The 22,218-nt window shown below is 45.4% G+C and overlaps 1 protein-coding gene across 3 annotated transcripts in view; it reads right to left on the bottom strand.

Annotated features, from left to right (window-relative positions):
• CDH4 (cadherin 4) overlaps positions 1–22,218 on the bottom strand; it is a 471,037-nt gene that overhangs the window by 292,554 nt on the left and 156,265 nt on the right. The gene's annotated exons all lie outside the window — the stretch shown is intronic.

Genomic DNA, 22,218 nt, shown 5'->3' with positions numbered 1-22,218 from the left:
ACACACAGAAGAGAGGATGTTCTGCTCCTCTATATTTCTATAGTACACCATCAGGAGCAGGAGACTAACTACTATGATGTCTCCCATATATAGCACACAAAGAAGAAGAGATTCTGCTCAACATTATCTCAGCACACCCTCAGAAGATGCAGCAGAATAGGTGACATTATAGAGCAATACTGAACAGTTTAAGCTGTGAATCCAGCACTGGGGTGATATATAACACTTTCCGCAGTTTTGTTGTTTGGCTGTCTCTGTTTCACTCTGTTGCCCCGTCTTCCCCACTTTATAGACTTCTATGGGCAACTAATCTGGTTCCTTAGTGAGCTGATCTCAGGGGTATCTCAAGACAGTTTAACAGTTCTTCAAAGGAGAGGGGAGCCTGATAAGTGGAGAAAGAGACATATTTCTTAACGATATAAACAAAAATTGAGTGTTCAAGCCATTGCCTAGAAAAAAGTACTGTGTACAGAGGGTGTCTGCTATGAGTATCTATACTCTTGTGGAGACCTGTATACTCAATTACTACTCATAGTTCAACAGGTGCTCTGGTGGTAAATATTCATAATCCCCCATTTTACTTTTAGAAGACATTCACACTGGTTATCAGTAATGGGAACAGGTAGAAGTAATAGAAGAGAACTTATCTCTATATTGGAGGTCTTTTTTGAGGAGAGCAGAGGCTAGACCCACTAAAGGCATTTTCTTTCATTCCCCTGTCCTTGAGTGCCTGCTGCCATGGTTCAATCCTCCTCAGCAGGTTTAGAATTACCATATTCATAAATAAGAAATCAGAACGTCTTCCACTTAAATCAAATAGTAATTAATATTTTAATATTTATTATTAATTTACCAGTACAAGCCGGATGGAATTTTTCCTGTTCTAAGTTCTAGCTTGCCATAAAAAAAACAACTACTTGCCTAAATTGGGATGCACAACAGGGTGAGAAGAGGGAGCCCCACAGCCCAAATCAACATTAGGCCATCTTCCATCTTTGATTGTTTGTTTATATCATGGGACAGATGGACATAGCAAACCCACTCGGTTCTTTGTAGGAAAGGATTTAAAGGGGTACTCCGCTGGACAACATCTTTTTATAAATCAACTGGTGCCTGAAAGTTAAACAGATTTGTAAATTACTTCTGTTAAAAAGCTGCTGTATACTACACAGGAAGTTCTTTTCTTTTTGAATTTCCTTTCTGCCTGACCACATTGCTCTCTGCTGACACCTTTGTCCATGTCAGGAACTGTCCAGAGTAGGATAGGTTTGCTAACAGTTCCTGACACGGACAGAGGTGTCAGCAGAGAGCACTGTGGTCAGGCAGAAAGGAAATTCAAAAAGAACAGAACTTCCTGTGGAGCATACAGCAGCTGATAAGTACTGGAAGGGTTAAGGTTTTTAAATAGAAATAATTTACAAATTTGTCTAACTTTCTGGCACCAGTTGATAAAAAAAAATAATGTTTTCCAATGGAGTACCCCTTTAAATGTGATCTTGAGCTGATCCCCTCTCTATTCCTCTCTGCTCTGATATCTGTTGGTGCTGGAAAAATACCATAAAGTGAACATGATGAGTAGATTACAGTTCAGCTTCTAGTAATAAAGAAGACAAACCTGGATAACTGGGAGATAAGTAACCATGTATGAATAACTTCTTCACAACACTAGACCACCAGGGATGCAAACACTAAGCCCTATCTGCCCTGGAACACTAGGCAAGCTGTCAATAACGGCCCTAGATTACCAGGGATGCTGACAATATTCCTGCACTATTCTATAACAGGGAAGCTAAGATTGAATGCTTACTGCCCTAGACCACCAGGAATGCAAACACTAAGCCCTATCTGCCCTGGAACACTAGGCAAGCTGTCAATAACGGCCCTAGATTACCAGGGATGCTAACAATATTCCTGCACTGTTCTATAACAGGGAAGCTAATATTGAATGCTTACTGCCCTAGACCACCAGGAATGCAGACATTAATACTCACTGTACTGGTACACCAGGGAGGTTTACTGCCATAGATCAGGGATGACATTGATATTCCATCATTTTACTACAACACCTGGGAAGTTGACTTTGACCCCTTACTGCCCTAGACCATCAGGAATACTATCAGGAGTTACTGCCCGAGAGCAACTGTTCAACTTCCTGTAAGAGAGTAGATAAACCTTGATCCTTTGAAAGTTACTAAGTATGTCTAATCTCTTCACAACACTAACATTAACCTTGCAATAGAACATCAAGAAAGATAACACTTACCCCAGGGGTCAAGTCCGGGGGAAAAAAGTGTGGGACCTCACCCAAGATTTCCACTCAAAGGCTGGTCCTGCAGGACTCTTGCTAATGGAAATGGTGTTCCTGCTGTTGAAAAAGTGCAGGAACTCAGTTCCCATGCGTTCCTGTAGGACTTGAGCCCTGATTGACCCCTAACTACACTTAAGCACCAGGGGGTTGACATTATCCCCTTAAAGCATAAGAACACCAGTAAAACAGACACTGATTCATTACCACCATAGACCCCAGCGGATGCTGACACAAACCCCTTATTGCACTAGACGATCAGGAAAGATTCCATTGACCTCTCACTGCCCTATACCTCCAGGAGTACTAACAACAATCACTTACCTGCCCTTAAGCAATATAACTGTTTAGATTCAAATAAAAAAAACTGAGACAAACCTGGAACACTGCAAAGAAAGTAACCTAATATATAACAGGTATGACTTACCTCTTCATGACACTAGACCATCAGGGTTGATGAAGCTAGCCCCTTATGGCCCTAAAATACCAGTAAAGCTGACACTGACCCTTACTACTTAAAATTACAGACTTTGACCATTTAGAGCACTGCAACACCAGGGAAGCTTACATTGATCCTTTACTGCCCTAGACCACCAGGGATGCTAAAAATAAACTTCACTCATCTAGAGCAACAGGGATGCTTGTATCATTCCTATAGCCAAAAAATATTAGATAATAAAAAACATTTGCATGAAAACCTAACTCCATAGATCAGTGGTATATATATATATATATATATATATATATATATATATATATATATATATTTATTTTTTTAAAGGTGGTAACTCTATATCCACCCCACGGGCTGCAGGTACATTCAACTCTATATCCAGACCTCCATGGGTTGATAAATTTGATTTCCATTGATCATTTTATGTGATTTTGTTGTCACCACATTCATTCATTCAGATTAGTTCATTTATTCAGATCTAGGATGTGTTATCTTCGTGTTCCCTTTATTTTTTTGAGCAGTGTAGTTTCAGCTTACTGACGCTCTAATGTACCTCTAAGAACGGCCGGCTCGTAGTAACAGTCCATTAGCGCAGGGATAATTTCTAAACAAGTAAATTAATGATCCTTGGGGGGTCTTGAGAACAAATGACATTTTAATATGCTACAAATACTTGATGCTTTTATGAAATAAAAAAGGATTAAGCATCAGGATTATCTTCGCTACATCAGGATCAAAAGAGTGTTTTCTGTTATAATAATACAACATTCGACCGACAGACTGCAGTGGGAATTTCAGTTTCAATTAGATATAACAAAGGATCTCCTTGTACATTAAATATAAAATGGAGGTATAAGGATTAAAGGGGTACTTCAGTGCTCCAGCAGTCTGAACATTTTGTTCAGAATGCTCGGAGCCGGAGGCAGTGATCGAGATGTCATGACCACACCCCACGTGACGTTAAACCACGCCCCCCATTCATGTCTATTGGAGTGGGCGAGTCGGCTACCACACCCCCTCCCATAGACATGAATGGAGGGGGCGTGGCCATGACATCATGATCACTGCCACAATGACTTGGTGTTTATTTAGAACGTCGGATGCTGTGGGAGATTGCAGGATGCCCCAGTAACGGGACCCCCGTAATCAGACATCTTATCCCCTATGCCAGGGGTCGGCAACCCGCGGCTCCGGAGCCGCATGTGGCTCTTTTACACCTTTGCCGCGGCTCCGGGGTGGATACTAGCGAGGGGAGGAGGCGCATTGTACGCCCCGACACTCCCCACTGTGGCGACCGCTGTACTGGCTGTGACGTCGCATGGGGACGGTGCAGTGGCGTCACTACGTTGAAAGAACCAGGGCCTGTGCCCCGAACCCTATCAAAAAGGCCCAGAATGTCAGCGCTGCTCCATGTGTGGCCAGCGCCGCGGCCCACCGGACTGCTATGTCTGCTGGCAGGTGCGCCTGAACACACATTAGTTGCGCCGCTATGTGCTGTGCTGCGCTGCCTGTGGCCGGGCCCAAATCCCCTCCCCTCCCACCTTCCCCTCGCCTCTGACCTTCTCCTCCGGCTCCCCCTCCCCTCTTTGGGAACGTCACACAGTCCGATCCGTCCCCCAGTCCCAGGCACCAGCGCGGGGGCTGCTGGTAACTGACGTGTGCGCCGTCACATCTGTTACCAGGCAGGGACTGATGGCAGGGACTGATGGCAGGGACTGATGGCAGGGACTGATGGCAGGGACTGACGTCAGTGACGTCACCAGCCCCACCGGAGAGGAGACGGGCGAGTTACTGCAGGCACACAAAACAACATAAATAAGGGTAAGGGGGTGGGTGGCTAGAAACTAATATATAGTGCAGCTGCATAGGATGTATCAGGGCATACTGGGCATTGCAGTCACTAACTGCAACTCCCAGCATGCCCTGATACAGCCTATGGCTCTGCAGCTGCCCCAAAACGCAATTTATATAATATTATATAGTGCAACATGCTGCAGGTTGTGTTTTGGTGCAGCTGCAGAGCCATAGACTGTATCAGGGCATGCTGGGACTTGCAGTTACTAACTACAATGCCCAGCATGCCCTGATACAAATACACCCTATTCAGCTGACCAAACCTTTTGGATTAGCTGTATCAGGGCATGCTGGGCATTGTAGTTAGTAACTGAAACTCCCAGCATGCCCTGATACAGTCTATGGCTCTGCAGCTGCCCCAAAATTACAACTCCTAGCATGTAACACCATAATGATATAATACTATATAGTGTAACATGCTGCAGGTTGTGTTTTGGGGCAGCTGCTGAACCATAGGCTGTATCAGGGCATGCTGGGAGTTGCAGTTACTAACTACAATGCACGGCATGCCCTGATACACATACACCCTATGTAGCTGACCAAACCTTTTGGGTTAGCTGTATCAGGGCATGCTGGGCATTGTAGTTACTAACTGCAACTCCCAGTATGCCCTGATACAGCCTATGGCTCTGACCCAAAAGTATGCATTTGGAGTCCTGTCGATCTTCAGTGAAAGTCCTTTTTTTCTTCAGATTGACAGCTGACTGCACGATCCTGTATATATAGCATTAAGGTAAGAAACAATATATGCAGTGTTATATTTGTTTTAAATGTCGCAATGGTTTTGCGGCTCCCAGTTTTTTTTTTCTTCGGAAACGGGTCCAAGTGGCTCTTTTTGTCTTAAAGGTTGCAGACCCCTGCCCTATGCTTTAATATTGGCAACCATGACACATTCATGTTTTCCCTATAGAAAAAGGTAGGCCAAATCTAGTATGGCCTCCATGTTGGAAAAGGCAGTCCAGTACAATGTATGCAATCCCTGAACAGCAGGTTGAGGGTGCATATTGTTGTGTGAGATGTGCGCGAGTTGTTCATATGGAAGCCCAGATCCTGGATCTAGAGGAGCAGCTGGCAACACTGAGACGCATTGACAACTTGGAGAGGAGTCTCCTGCTCACTGAGCAAGTACTCTCTGGGGAAGAGGTGGGGGAGGATAGTGGGACGGAGGTACAGGACAGTCAGGCAGCAAGCTGGGTTACAGTTAGAAAATGGGGAAGAGGGAGGCTAGTCCTGAACTGGCACATACCAACAAGTTTGCCCGGTTGGCAGATGAGGGGGATGCCATTTCAGAGCTAGCGGTACTGCAGCAGGACTCTGCCTCTGACTGCCAGGGGGGTCTCTGCTCCAGTAAGGAGGGAGGGAGGAGTGCAGGGCAGGCCAGACAGGTACTAGTGGTGGGGGACTCAATTATTAGGGGGACAGACAGGGTGATATGTCACAAAGACCGGGATCACCGAACAGTGTGTTGTCTTCCTGGCGCTCGAGTTCGGCACATTGCGGATCGGGTTGACAGGTTGCTGGGTGGGGCTGGAAAGGACATATTGGCACCAATGACAAAGTAAGAGGTAGGAGGAGTGTCCTTAAAAATGATTTCAGGGACTTAGGCCGCAAGCTTAAAGAGGCACTGTCATTGTTAAAAACTTTTCATATATTGCAGGACTCATTATAATATGACACAATATACAATTTAAATTTTCACCTGAAATTCAAGCTCAAAATAGCCGTCACTAGGGGTCGCCTGTCTTTTAGCCAGACAGACTAGTCTAGATTTTACAGCATACTGGATACCGGCCGTAAAGCATACCGGTATCCAGTATAGGAGATTTCTATTGTGTATGCAAAACTACAGATAAAGGATGTGTGGACATGCTGGGAGCTGTAGTTTTAAAACAGCTGGAGGCAACACTGCTCTAACACAGTTATTTACAAACATTGCAGCTTCAGTTGTTACTAAACTACAACTCCCAGCATGCTGAAATAGTCAAAGCTTTCTCAGACTCCTGAATGACAAAGACGTTGATCAGACATTCAGGAGTCTGTGAAAGATGAATGACACACATAGTGACAGCTATGCTGATTAGCATCCAGCTTTACTAGGAGAAGATAAAACAGATAGAACATGTATTCATAAAAATGCTGTACTTTTGTCTAAAAAACATCCTTGCACTAATTTTATAAAGATCTATTCTTATATTTATACACTTTATCCTGTTATGAATTCACCATAATGTCTTCTGATTACTGCAGGCAAGTTCCAAGTATCTTCCTCTGACACATGACACACCATAAAACCAGAGAGGAAAGGGTTACAGAGTAGAGAGTACTGATTGGCTGACTGCCCAGGCTTGTTCCTGTGAGGGAGACAGACTGACACGCCCCCTCCAGCCTGCACAATGAAAAAGTAACTCACCAGCAGATAAATGCTTATATCTCTGGATATATAGGTCCGAGGCACATAAAAATGATATGCACATGATCAGGATTGGGTCCTGAGTAACATATCACTTTTTTCATTTTTAATGCACTATGACAGATACGCTTTAAGGCAAGGACCTCCAAGGTAGTATTTTCTGAAAATTTACCTGTACCACAAGACACTCCAGAGAGGCAGCAGGAGATCAGGGAGGTAAACAAGTGGCTCAGAAGCTGATGTAGGAAGGAGGGGTTTGGGTTCACAGAGAACTGGGCCGACTTTGCTGTTGGATACCGGCTCTACCGTAGGGACGGCTGCACCTCAATGAGGAGGGTGCAGCTGTGCTTGGGGAGAAGATGGCTAGAAGGGTGGAGGAGTGTTTAAACTAGGGACTGGGGGGAGGGAACCTACAACATAGAGGGGGAAGATAGTGTAGATAGAGGGGGTGGACTTATTAATATACCTGGGTTGGAGCAGAGGGAGGGGTCAGAATAGTTAATAGGGATAGGCTTCATACACATACTAACACCTTTGAATTGCATGATGACTAATGCCAGATGTCTTCAATAAAACAGAGGAACTAGAGTGGTCGATGTCTGAGGAAAATTATGACATAGTAGGTATAACAGAGACTTGGTTGGACGATAGCTGTGACTGGGCAGTTAACATACAGGGTTATAGTCTATTCAGGAAGGGTCGGACAAAATGGAAAGGGGGAGGAGATTGTCTTCATGTAAAATCGGGCCTGAAGGCCGCACTGCGTGAGGATCTACGGGAGGGAAACAATAATATGGAGTCATTATGGGTAGAAATATATGGAGATGAAAATAAAAAAATTGTGATAGGGGTTTGCTATAAGCCACCAAACACAATGGAAGAGGCAGAAGATCAATTACTGAGGCAAATAAACAAGGCAACAAATCAGAATGAGGTGATAATAATGGGGGACTTTAACTATCCTGATATAAACTGGAAGACTGAGTCCTGTGAATCTCATAGGAAACAGGTTTCTGACTATAGCTAAAGACAATTATCTGTCCCAAATGGTGCAGAGCCCGACCAGAGGGGGCGCCGTACTAGACTTAATATTAACCAACAGACCTGACAGAGTAACTAATGTGCAAGTAGAAGGACACCTAGGAAATAGTGATCATAATATAATACATTATAACTTGTTCTTCAATAAGGGAATCTCTAGAGGGGCCACAAAAACAATGAACTCTAGGAAGGCAAAGTTTGACCAACTCAGAGAAGCCCTTAACAATATAAAATGGGATAATGTCCTCAAAAAGAACAATACTGACACTAAATGGGAGACTTAAAAATATATTTAATTCTCACTTTAAGAGGAATGAAATGGTCAGAAATAAAAGAAAACCAATATAGATGAATACAAATGTTAAGGGGACAATAAATGATAAAAATAAAACATTTAAACTACTAAAACAGGACGTCAGTGAAGAAGCATTAAAACACAATGGAGAAAAATGTAAAATATGTAAAAAACTGATAAAAGTTGCAAAAATAGAGACAGAAATATTCCTTGCCAAAGAGAGTAAAACTAACCCCCAAATGTTTTTTAACTTTATAAATAGCATAAATGTTAAAAATGAAAGTGTTGGCCCTTTAAAAAACGATAAAGAAGAAATTATAAAAGGAGATCAGGAAAAAGCAAATATATTAACCCCTTAAGGACCGGAGGTTTTTCCGTTTTTGCATTTTCGTTTTTTGCTCCTTGCCTTTAAAAAATCATAACTCTTTCAAATTTACACCTAAAAATCCATATGATGGCTTATTTTTTGCGCCACCAATTCTACTTTGTAATGACGTCAGTCATTTTGCCCAAAAATCTATGGTGAAGCGGGAAAAAAAATCATTGTGCGACAAAATTGAAAAAAAAAAACGCTGTTTTGTAACTTTTGGGGGCTTCCGTTTCTACGTAGTACATTTTTCGGTAAAAATGACACCTGATATGTATTCTGTAGGTCCATACGATTAAAATGATACCCTACTTATATAGGTTTGATTTTGTCGGACTTCTGGAAAAAATCATAACTACATGCAGGAAAATTAATACGTTTAAAATTGTCATCTTCTGACCCCTATAACTTTTTTATTTTTCCGTGTATGGGGCGGTATGAGGGCTCATTTTTTGCGCCGTGATCTGAAGTTTTTAACGGTACCATTTTTGCATTGATAGGACTTATTGATCACTTTTTATTCATTTTTAAATGATATAAAAAGTGACCAAAAATGCACTATTTTGGACTTTGGAATTTTTTTGCGCGCACGCCATTGACCGAGCGGTTTAATTAATGATATATTTTTATAATTCGGACATTTCCGCACGCGGTGATACCACATATGTTTATTTTTATTTTTATTTACACTGTGTTTTTTTTTTTATTGGAAAAGGGGGGTGATTCAAACTTTTAATAGGGGAGGAGTTAAATGATGTTTATTCACTTTTTTTTTTCACTTTTTTTTTGCAGTGTTATAGGTCCCATAGGGACCTATAACACTGCACACACTGATCTTCTATGTTGATCACTGGTTTCTCATAAGAAACCAGTGATCAACGATTCTGCCGGATGACTGCTCATGCCTGGATCTCAGGCACTGAGCAGTCATTCGGCGATCGGACAGCGAGGAGGCAGGTAGGGGCCCTCCCGCTGTCCTGTCAGCTGTTCGGGATGCCGCGATTTCACCGCGGCTATCCCGAACAGCCCACTGAGCTAGCCGGGATGCTTTCGGTTTCACTTTAGACGCGGCGTTCAACTTTGAACGCCGCGTCTAAAGGGTTAATAGCGCGCGGCACAGCGATCAATGCCGCGCGCTATTAGCCACGGGTCCCGGCCGTTGTTAGAGGCCGGGCCCGACCCGCTATGACGCGGGGCCACGCCGTGGCCCCGCGTTATAGATCGGGAGTGGACACATGACGTTCCAGTACGTCATGTGTCCTTAAGGGGTTAAACAAATTCTTCTCCACTGTATTCACTGAGAAAAATGAAATGCCAGGTGAAATACAGCGAGATAAGGTAAACTCCCCAGTATAGGTCACCTGTCTAACCCCGGAAGAAGTACAGTGCCGCCTACAAAAAGTCAAAATAGACAAATCACCAGGTCCAGATGGTATTCACCCGTGTATTCTAAAGGAATTAAATAATGTAACAGACAAACCCCTATTTTTAATATTCAGGGACTCTATAGTAACAGGGACTGTTTCCCAGGATTAACACATGGCAAATGTGGTGCCAATATTTAAAAAGGGGTCAAAAGGTGACCCTGGGAATTATAGGCCTGTTAGTTTAACCTCCATAAAAATAAATATATGACTCCATATCAGCATGGATTTATGAGGGATCATGAGCTTTTATGAGGAGGTGAGCTCCAGACTGGACCAGGGGGTATCGCTGGATGTCATATATCTGGATTTTGATATTTGATACGTTGCCACAAGGTTGGTGCATAAAATTAGAAGGACGGGGCTAGGGGAGAATGTGTGTAAGTTGGTAAGTAACTGGCTCAGTGATAGGAAACAGAGGGTGGTTATTAATGGTACTTATTCTAATTGGGTGACTGTTACTAGTGGGGTACCACAGGGGTCAGTCTTGGGTCCTGTTCTATTTAATATATTTATTAATGACCTTGTAAAGGGGTTGAAGAGTAAAGTAGGAATCTTTGCAGATGATACTAATCTCTGTAAAGCGGTAAACACAGTAGAGGACAGTGCACTGTATATAATAGATAACACAATAGAGGGCTGTGCCCTGGTACAAATGGATCTGGATAGGTTGGAGGTTTGGCCTGAGAAGTGGCAGATGAGGTTCAACACTGATAAATGTAAGGTCATGCACATGGGGAGGAAAAATCCGGGCTGGGATTATGTATTAAATGGGAGAACACTTGGTACGACTGATGTGGAAAAGGACTTAGGAGTCTTAGTTAACAGTAAATTTAGCTGTAGTGACCAGTGTCGGGCAGGTGCTGCCAAGACAAATAAAATCATGGGGTGCATCAATAGGGGCATAGATGCCCACGACAAGGAAATAATTCTACCGCTGTACAAATCACTAGTCAGACCACACATAGAATACTGTGTACAGTACTGGGCACCAGTGTACAAGAAAGATATAGTGGAGCTGGAGAGGGTTCAAAGACGGGCAACCAGGGAAATACGGGGAATGGGAGGACAACAGTACCCAGAAAGATTATCAGAATTGGGGTTATTTAGTTTAGAAAAAAGAAGGCTTAGGGGAGACCTAATAACTATGTATAAATATATCAGGGGGACCGTACAGAGATCTCTCACATGATCTATTTATACCCAGGACTGTATCTATAACAAGGGGGCATCCTCTACCTTTAGAGGAAAGAAGGTTTCTACACCAGCACAGACGGGGGTTCTTTACTGTAAGAGCAGTGAGACTGTGGAATTCTCTCCCAGAGGAGGTTGTCATGGTGAACTCTGTAAAAGAATTTAAAAGGGGTCTGGATGCATTTTTGGAGAGTAATAACATTACAGGTTATGTATACTAGATTTATAGGGACAGAAGTTTGATCCAGGGATTTATTCTGATGCTATATTTGGAGACGGGAAGGAATTTTTCCCTCGAGTATGAGTTTTTTTTTCTTTCTCTGGATCAACTCAATAGGGACTCATTAGGGTTATGGGTCGGACTTGATGGACTTTTTTCAACCTTATGAACTATGTAACTATGTTACTATTGCCCGACAGCTCTGGCGTATCTCTCTCAGAACAATAGGGTAAAGTGGTAAAAATCCAGCAACTGAAGTTAGGAAACCACCATTCACCTTAGACCAGTGAACTCTCAACTGTTGACCTCCAGATGTTGCAAAATTACAACTCCCAGCATGCCAAGACAGATGTTGGGGGTTGCAGTTTTGCAACATCTAGAGGTCCACAGTTTGGAGACCACTGCATGTATGGACTGTTACGCCGAGCGCTCCGGGTCCCCGCTCCTCCCCGGAGCGCTCGCTACACTTCCCTCACTGCAGCGCCCCGGTCGGTTCCACGGACCCGGGGCGCTGCGTTACCACCTCCGGCCGGGATGCGATTCGCGATGCGGGTAGCGCCCGCTCGCGATGCGCACCCCGGCTCCCGTACCTGACTCGCTCCCCGTCAGTTCTGTCCCGGCGCGCGCGGCCCCGCTCCCTAGGGCGCGCGCGCGCCGGGTCTTTGCGATTTAAAGGGCCACTGCACCGCTGATTGGTGCAGTGGTTCCAATTAGTGTTTACACCTGTGCACTTCCCTATATCACCTCACTTCCCCTTCACTCCCTCGCCGGATCTTGTTGCCCTAGTGCCAGTGAAAGCGTTCCTTGTGTGTTCCTTGCCTGTGATTCCAGACCTTCTGCCGTTGCCCCTGACTACGATCCTTGCTGCCTGCCCCGACCTTCTGCTACGTCCGACCTTGCTTCTGTCTACTCCCTTGTACCGCGCCTATCTTCAGCAGCCAGAGAGGTTGAGCCGTTGCTAGGGGATACGACCTGGTCACTACCGCCGCAGCAAGACCATCCCGCTTTGCGGCGGGCTCTGGTGAAAACCAGTAGTGACTTAGAACCGATCCTCTAGCACGGTCCACGCCAATCCCTCTCTGGCACAGAGGATCCACCACCTGCCAGCCGGCATCGTGACAGTAGATCCGGCCATGGATCCCGCTGAAGTTCCTCTGCCAGTTGTCGCTGACCTCACCACGGTGGTCGCCCAGCAGTCACAACAGATTGCGCAACAAGGCCAACAGCTGTCTCAACTGACTGTTATGCTACAACAGTTACTACCACAGCTCCAGCAATCATCTCCTCCGCCAGCTCCTGTACCTCCTCCGCAGCGAGTGGCCGCTTCTGGAATACGACTATCCTTGCCGGATAAATTTGATGGGGACTCTAAGTTTTGCCGTGGCTTTCTTTCCCAATGTTCATTACACTTGGAGATGATGTCGGACCAGTTCCCCACTGAAAGGTCTAAGGTGGCTTTCGTAGTCAGCCTGCTGTCTGGAAAAGCCCTGGCTTGGGCCACACCGCTCTGGGACCGCAATGACCCCGTCACTGCCTCTGTACACTCCTTCTTCTCGGAAATTCGAAGTGTCTTTGAGGAACCTGCCCGAGCCTCTTCTGCTGAGACTGCCCTGTTGAACCTGGTCCAGGGTAATTCTTCCGTTGGCGAGTATGCCGTACAGTTCCGTACCCTTGCTTCAGAATTATCCTGGAATAATGAGGCACTCTGCGCGACCTTTAAAAAAGGCCTATCCAGCAACATTAAAGATGTTCTGGCCGCACGAGAAATCCCTGCTAACCTACATGAACTCATCCATCTTGCCACTCGCATTGACATGCGTTTTTCCGAACGGCGTCAGGAGCTCCGCCAGGATATGGACTCTGTTCGCACGAGGCGTTTCTTCTCCCCGGCTCCTCTCTCCTCTGGTCCCCTGCAACCTGTTCCTGTGCCTCCCGCCGTGGAGGCTATGCAGGTCGACCGGTCTCGCCTGACACCCCAAGAGAGGACACGACGCCGCATGGAGAATCTCTGCCTGTACTGTGCTAGTACCGAACACTTCCTGAAGGATTGTCCTATCCGTCCTCCCCGCCTGGAAAGACGTCCGCTGACTCCGCACAAAGGTGAGACAGTCCTTGATGTCTACTCTGCTTCTCCACGTCTTACTGTGCCTGTGCGGATGTCTGCCTCTGCCTTCTCCTTCTCTGCTGTGGCCTTCTTGGACTCTGGATCTGCAGGAAATTTTATCTTGGCCTCTCTCGTCAACAGGTTCAACATCCCGGTGACCAGTCTCGCCAGACCCCTCTACATCAATTGTGTAAACAATGAAAGATTGGACTGTACTATACGTTTCCGCACGGAGCCCCTTCTAATGCGCATCGGATCTCATCACGAGAGGATTGAACTGTTGGTCCTCCCCAATTGCACTTCTGAAATCCTTCTTGGACTTCCCTGGCTTCAACTCCATTCCCCAATCCTGGATTGGTCCACTGGGGAGATCAAGAGTTGGGGGCCCTCTTGTTCCAAGGACTGCTTAAAACCGGTTCCCAGTAAACCTTGCCGTGTCCCTGTGCTTCCTCATGTAACCGGTCTCCCTAAGGCCTATATGGACTTTGCGGACGTTTTTTGCAAAAAACAAGCTGAGACTCTACCTCCTCACAGGCCTTATGATTGTCCCATTGACCTCCTCCCGGGCACTACTCCACCCCGAGGCAGAATCTATCCTCTGTCCGTCCCAGAGACTCTTGCCATGTCTGAATACGTCCAAGAAAATTTAAAAAAGGGCTTTATCCGTAAATCCTCCTCTCCTGCCGGAGCCGGATTTTTCTTTGTGTCCAAAAAAGATGGCTCTCTACGTCCTTGCATTGACTACCGCGGTCTTAATAAAATCACGGTTAAGAACCGCTACCCCCTACCCCTCATCTCTGAACTCTTTGATCGTCTCCAAGGTGCCCATATGTTTACCAAACTGGACTTAAGAGGTGCTTATAATCTCATCCGCATCAGAGAGGGGGATGAATGGAAAACGGCATTTAACACCAGAGATGGACACTTTGAGTATCTGGTCATGCCCTTTGGTCTATGCAACGCCCCTGCCGTCTTCCAAGACTTTGTTAATGAAATTTTTCGTGATCTCCTATACTCCTGTGTTGTTGTATATCTGGACGATATCCTGATTTTTTCTGCCAATCTTGAAGAACACCGCCAGCATGTCCGTATGGTTCTTCAGAGACTTCGTGATAATCAACTCTATGCCAAAATAGAGAAATGTCTGTTTGAATGCCAATCTCTTCCTTTTCTAGGATACTTGGTCTCTGGCCAGGGACTACAAATGGACCCAGATAAACTCTCTGCCGTCTTAGATTGGCCACGCCCCTCCGGACTCCGTGCCATCCAACGTTTTTTGGGGTTCGCCAATTATTACAGGCAATTTATTCCACATTTTTCTACCATTGTGGCTCCTATTGTGGCTTTAACAAAAAAAAATGCCGATCCCAAGTCTTGGCCTCCTCAAGCGGAAGACGCCTTTAAACGACTCAAGTCTGCCTTTTCTTCGGCTCCCGTGCTCTCCAGACCTGACCCATCTAAACCCTTCCTATTGGAGGTTGATGCCTCCTCAGTGGGAGCTGGAGCTGTCCTTCTACAAAAAAACTCTTCCGGGCATGCTGTTACTTGTGGTTTTTTTTCCAGGACCTTCTCTCCGGCGGAGAGGAACTACTCCATCGGGGATCGAGAGCTTCTAGCCATTAAATTAGCACTTGAGGAATGGAGGCATCTGCTGGAGGGATCAAGATTTCCAGTTATTATTTACACCGATCACAAGAACCTCTCCTACCTCCAGTCTGCCCAACGGCTGAATCCTCGTCAGGCCAGGTGGTCTCTGTTCTTTGCCCGATTTAATTTTGAAATTCACTTTCGGCCTGCTGATAAGAACATTAGGGCCGATGCTCTCTCTCGTTCCTCAGATGCCTCTGAAATTGAACTCTCTCCTCAACACATCATTCCTCCTGACTGCCTGATTTCCACTTCTCCAGCCTCCATCAGACAAACTCCTCCAGGAAAGACCTTTGTTTCTCCACGCCAACGCCTTGGGATCCTCAAATGGGGTCACTCCTCCCATCTCGCAGGTCATGCGGGCATTAAGAAATCTGTGCAACTCATCTCTCGCTTCTATTGGTGGCCGACTCTAGAGACTGATGTGGTGGACTTTGTGCGAGCCTGCACTATCTGTGCCCGGGATAAGACTCCTCGCCAGAAGCCCGCTGGTTTTCTTCATCCTCTACCTGTCCCCGAACAACCTTGGTCTCTGATTGGTATGGATTTTATTACTGACTTACCCCCATCCCATGGCAACACTGTTATTTGGGTGGTCGTTGATCGATTCTCCAAAATGGCACATTTCATCCCTCTTCCTGGTCTTCCTTCAGCGCCTCAGTTGGCTAAACAATTTTTTGTACACATTTTTCGTCTTCACGGGTTGCCTACACAGATCGTCTCGGATAGAGGCGTCCAATTTGTGTCTAAATTCTGGAGGGCTCTCTGTAAACAACTCAAGATTAAATTAAATTTTTCTTCTGCATACCATCCTCAATCCAATGGACAAGTAGAGAGAATTAACCAGATCTTGGGTGACTATTTACGACATTTTGTTTCCTCCCGCCAGGATGACTGGGCAGATCTTCTACCTTGGGCCGAATTCTCGTATAATTTCAGAATCTCTGAATCTTCCTCCAAATCTCCGTTTTTCGTGGTGTACGGCCGTCACCCTCTTCCCCCCCTCCCTACCCCCTTGCCCTCTGGTCTGCCCGCTGTGGATGAAATTTCTCGTGATCTTTCCACCATATGGAAAGAGACCCAAAATTCTCTCTTACAGGCTTCTTCTCGCATGAAGAGATTCGCAGATAAGAAAAGAAGAGCTCCTCCCATTTTTTCCCCTGGAGACAAGGTATGGCTCTCCGCTAAATATGTCCGTTTCCGTGTCCCGAGCTATAAGTTGGGACCACGCTATCTTGGTCCTTTTAAAGTTTTGTCTCAAATTAATCCTGTCTCTTACAAACTTCTTCTTCCTCCTTCTCTTCGTATCCCTAATGCCTTTCACGTCTCTCTTCTTAAACCTCTCATCCTCAACCGTTTTTCTCCTAAATCTGTTCCTCCCACTCCTGTTTCCGGCTCCTCGGACATCTTCTCTGTCAAAGAAATCTTGGCCTCTAAAAAAGTCAGAGGAAAAACTTTTTTTTTAGTGGATTGGGAGGGTTGTGGTCCAGAAGAGAGGTCCTGGGAACCTGAGGACAATATCCTGGACAAAAGTCTGATCCTCAGGTTCTCAGGCCCCAAGAAGAGGGGGAGACCCAAGGGGGGGGGTACTGTTACGCCGAGCGCTCCGGGTCCCCGCTCCTCCCCGGAGCGCTCGCTACACTTCCCTCACTGCAGCGCCCCGGTCGGTTCCACGGACCCGGGGCGCTGCGTTACCACCTCCGGCCGGGATGCGATTCGCGATGCGGGTAGCGCCCGCTCGCGATGCGCACCCCGGCTCCCGTACCTGACTCGCTCCCCGTCAGTTCTGTCCCGGCGCGCGCGGCCCCGCTCCCTAGGGCGCGCGCGCGCCGGGTCTTTGCGATTTAAAGGGCCACTGCACCGCTGATTGGTGCAGTGGTTCCAATTAGTGTTTACACCTGTGCACTTCCCTATATCACCTCACTTCCCCTTCACTCCCTCGCCGGATCTTGTTGCCCTAGTGCCAGTGAAAGCGTTCCTTGTGTGTTCCTTGCCTGTGATTCCAGACCTTCTGCCGTTGCCCCTGACTACGATCCTTGCTGCCTGCCCCGACCTTCTGCTACGTCCGACCTTGCTTCTGTCTACTCCCTTGTACCGCGCCTATCTTCAGCAGCCAGAGAGGTTGAGCCGTTGCTAGGGGATACGACCTGGTCACTACCGCCGCAGCAAGACCATCCCGCTTTGCGGCGGGCTCTGGTGAAAACCAGTAGTGACTTAGAACCGATCCTCTAGCACGGTCCACGCCAATCCCTCTCTGGCACAGAGGATCCACCACCTGCCAGCCGGCATCGTGACATGGACAATGTTACTTTACCGTTACTTTTTGCATTATTCTTATGCTGTCACATCATGATGACATTGTTTTTTTTTTTTCTTGTGCTGTGATGTCATAGAGTACATCACAACTTTTTTGTGTGCTTATGCCTGTGCTATCATACCATAATGTATATTATCCCTGTATTATGATATCACTGCTTATATAATTCCCGTGCCGCACTGGTAGATTATGCCAGTATTGTGACATCACTCTGTGCAATATGTCTGAACTGTGACATTAATGTTAGAATTTTCTGACTACTGTGATATCACTATGTGCATTGTCCCTGTAATATGGCATAATTTTTTCCATAATTTCTGCAATGTCATTAGGTAGATTACATCTGTACTGTGACGGAAGTGAAAAATTTCCTGACTATTGCGAGACCAATAAGAACAAGTGAAATCCAACTTGCATTTACATTCTCTCCTCTGACATCATCTACAAGGGGAAAGTCGGGAGGCGGCATACACAATAACCAATTGGCCGGTCAATTCAGCCATCCAATCACTAATACGTAATGACACCTTGAGGGAGGTTAAAAGGGTACTCCAGAGGGAAAAATTATTTTCAAATCAACTGGTGCCATAACATTGTACAGATTTGCAAATAATGGGGGACATTTACTAATCTAGTCTATTCTGGGTATGCTTATAGACCAGCGTATGTGGTAGTCTCCTGTCTATTGTGCTCCTAATTTATCAAAGGTCTCACAGCCCTTGATAAATTCTGTGCTCAGACTTCAGGGTCTACAGCTTAAACTGCATTTAGACCTGCTCCAACATGGTCTGATATTCCAGCGTATTTTGGGCAGATGCGACTTGTCGCACAAAAGTCGCACTTGATAAATTCAGCACCAATGCATTTTACAATGCATTTCCATCTAAAATAGACTAGAATGCATCATGTTCTAAAAATCCTCTACAGCAAAAGTCGCAGAAAAGTCGCACATATTTAGACTGAGACTTTCTGTGCGACAAATTTAGACAGGAAAAACCAGTCTAAATCCTTTGATAAATCTCCCCCAATGTCTATATAAAAATGTTAATTCTTCTAGTACTAAGTTGCTTCAGAAGAAGTTGTTGGGTTCTTTCCAGTCTGACCACAGTGCTCTCTGCTGACACCTCTGTCCATGTCAGGAACTGTCCGGAGCAGGAGAGGTTTGCTATAATGTTTTGCTCCTACTCTGGACAGTTCCTGACATGGACAAAGGTGTCAGCAGAGAGCACTGTGGTCAGACTTAAAAGAACTATATAACTTCCTCTGGAGCATACAGCAGCTGATAAGTACAGGAAGGAATAAGATTTTTATAAAGAAGTAATTTACAAATCTATATAATTGTATGGCACCAGTTGATTAGAATTTTTTTTCCCTCAGGAGTACCCCTTTAATGCCCTGTGTAGTACTGTCTATTGATGCCCCTCCCTATAGCATACAATACAGTGGTGAAATAATATTGCTGTAATGCTCCACTGCCCAGTTTGCTTGATAGGTGAGTGTTATTTGTGGGAACACCTCTTTGGTGTAGGGTGAAGCTTAGTGCATCTGCAGTGTATTTAACGCTGCGGTAAATCAGCCGAGCGGCAGCAAATACACAGTGGATTCTGCTATGAGCTGTCGTCTACAGCATATTTCCCGCTGCCCAGTGGATTTCCTGCAGTGGGGTGTGCTACGTGTGACCCTACCCTTAAGAAATTTGGATGAAATAGTGAGGATGATAAGTTTAAGGAAGGGGGAAATATTGTAAAAGAGTACCCGTCACCAAACTAAACTTTTAATATATTGTTCCTTATGTAATTATAAGAGACTTTGCTATTCACTTACTGTTAAAATTCTCAACCTTTATATGTTTTTAATGTGATTGAAAAAACGGCCACTAGGTGGCTCTGTTCTGTTCCCTGTCGCAACCAGGGTTCCCTGTCGCAACCCTGTCCCAACCAGGGTGCCTACAGCGGTTGCGAAACTACAACTCCCAGCAAGCCCAGACAGCCTTCGGGTGTCTGGGCATGCTGGGAGTTGTAGTTTCGCAACTGCTGGAGGCACCCTGGTTGGGAAACACTGCCATAGCAAACCTTCAGGAGCTGTCCAGCGCTCCGGGACTCACCTCTGGCCAGGTTAGGGTTAACAATCCTCCAGCGCGTCAGGCCCGATGCTGACATCACTATAGCACATGCGCAGATGATCCTCCGGAGCGAGGACTAACTGCGCATGCGCCCATCACGGCATCTGATTCGCCGAAAGCAGCCCAATCCGCATTAAGCTTAGAAGAAGCTGAAAGTAAGGAGGGTGCGCGCTGATGACGACAGAGGATTCCGTTGTGCGGGAGGCGGGCACGTACGGAGCGAGGGGCAGGCCGGCCTCCAACACACCACCCTCCACGGTAACGTCCCGGTGGCAAGATGGCGGCAGAAGAAAAGAAAAAAAGTGGTCGAGGCAAGGCAGGAAACAAATGAAGAAACCAGCTTCCGGGTCTGGAAAAAAGGTAAGTAAAACACCACATACAGAACCGTTAGCAACATGAAAAAAAGCCATAATAACATATAGCCACAGAGCTAACTAACTGCCAAAAACAGTTAGTTTGATCTCCTCACAGCCTGGCAAGAGACCAAACTGTGTGGGGCATGACGAGCCACAGAGGTACAGGCTTCAGTGATGTCGCGCCTGCTGGGAACGCCCCCTTTCTTCTGCCGGGAGCTCACACAATGTGAGCAAGGGGAAAGGTAAGATACACAGCTTATGAATGTGTGGGGGGAAAAAAGGGCAGGAGGGGTGTTAGGAGTAGTTTGTGAATATAATCTGTGTTAGTTTAGAAAATATGGTTTGATGATAGGTACTCTTTAAATTTTGCATTATGTAAATTTTTTTTGAAACAGCAGAAACCATTTAAAGCCAGAATGAGAAAAAAACTATAAAAAATTTTTTTTTTGAAAACTCCTTTTTGCACCCTTAACTGTACAATCCTTGTTAACTGCTGCTTTATTTTGGTGCATTAATGTAAGTAAGGGCAGAAAACAAGCAGCATTAATGACACATTACATTGTACACAACCAGGCAGTTGTAGTGTAAGGAACCAGTCCTTACTAAGTATCAACTCCCCGCTCCGGTTCTAATGAACACTAATTATACCATACAATGTGTAACTGCCAATTTTGGAAATAATTAGACAAGACTCGTTAGTATTGTTTATAAAGAGACTCGCTGTCAGAGCGTGACTATTGTAAACAGATTGAAATAAAGCGGGAGACAGCAGAGAAAGACCCTGCCAAGTAAAGCATTAGACTGTTCTGGATTTAATAAATCTGTGCTCTCCAGGATGCGGCCTCTTATGAAATATCATTCAATTTTCTCTTTTTTCAGGGTACAGGTCCTTTTTGTTCCCCATATTCTGGCCTGTTCTACTTAAACTATAAACACCAACAAAGAAGAACCAATAGTGTCAAATATTTACATATTAAACATGTATCAAAATACAAAACAAACATTTAAAAAGAAGAATGTTTAAAACAAAGGCACTGATATGACAATACAGGAAAGTGGGGATGGTAGGAAGAGCAAAGGCACATGGAGATACAGTGATCCCTCAACTTACAATGGCCTCAACATACAATAGATTCAACATACAATGGTCTTTTCTGGACCATTGTAAGTTGAAACCAGACTCAACATAAAATGCTACGGACAGACCAGATCTGTGAAACGTGTCAATGGCCGGAAGAACTGACCAATCAGAATGGGCATTCACTGGTAAAATCCCTGTATTACTGAAGTGTATGCACTGACTGTCTGTCTGGTAGGGCCCCCTACAGTACAGGGAGATATTACATGTTCTGTACACTTTACCTGTACCAGGGTTAGCTGCTCCTTCGGATACCAGGTGAGGGCAGCTCCATGTTACTTTTTAGGACATTGCGTGTACTGTACATGACTAGAGATGAGCGAACTTACAGTAAATTCGATTCGTCACGAACTTCTCGGCTCGGCAGTTGATGACTTTTCCTGCGTAAATTAGTTCAGCCATTAGGTGCTCCGGTGGGCTGGAAAAGGTGGATACATTCCTAGTAAAGAGTCTCCTAGGACTGTATCCACCTTTTCCAGCCCACCGGAGCATCGGAAAGCTGAACTAATTTATGCAGGAAAAGTCATCAACTGTCGAGCCGAGAAGTTTGTGACGAATCACATTTACTGTAAGTTCGCTCATCTCTATACATGACCTTTCCTCTACATAGACCAACGTTTCCCAACCAGGGTGCCTCCAGCTGTTACAAAACTACAACTCCCAGCATGCCCGGACAGCCAAAGGCTGTCTGGGCATGCTGGGAGTTGTAGTTTTGCAACAGCTGGAGGCACCCTGGTTGGGAAACACTGACAGACAGTTATTTACAGCTCTCAGCAGCTCTTTCTTACTTTTATATGTAAGGATTTGCTTTATCTATATTAAATATCTACTTATTTTTCTTTAATCCTCACTTTTTCCTATTTTTGAATGACATTTTGGTGGCTTCAGAACCAATTACCAGGTTTCCATGGAGTTCTGGTCTCAACATACAATGGTTTCAACATACAATGGCCGTCCTGGAACCAATTAA

The sequence above is a fragment of the Hyla sarda genome, chromosome 12 (genome assembly GCF_029499605.1).
Source record: "Hyla sarda isolate aHylSar1 chromosome 12, aHylSar1.hap1, whole genome shotgun sequence".
In the NCBI taxonomy this organism is placed as follows: domain Eukaryota; kingdom Metazoa; phylum Chordata; class Amphibia; order Anura; family Hylidae; genus Hyla; species Hyla sarda.
The sequence above is the reverse complement of the archived record's forward strand: the minus strand, read 5'-3'. Positions and strand labels throughout refer to the sequence as shown.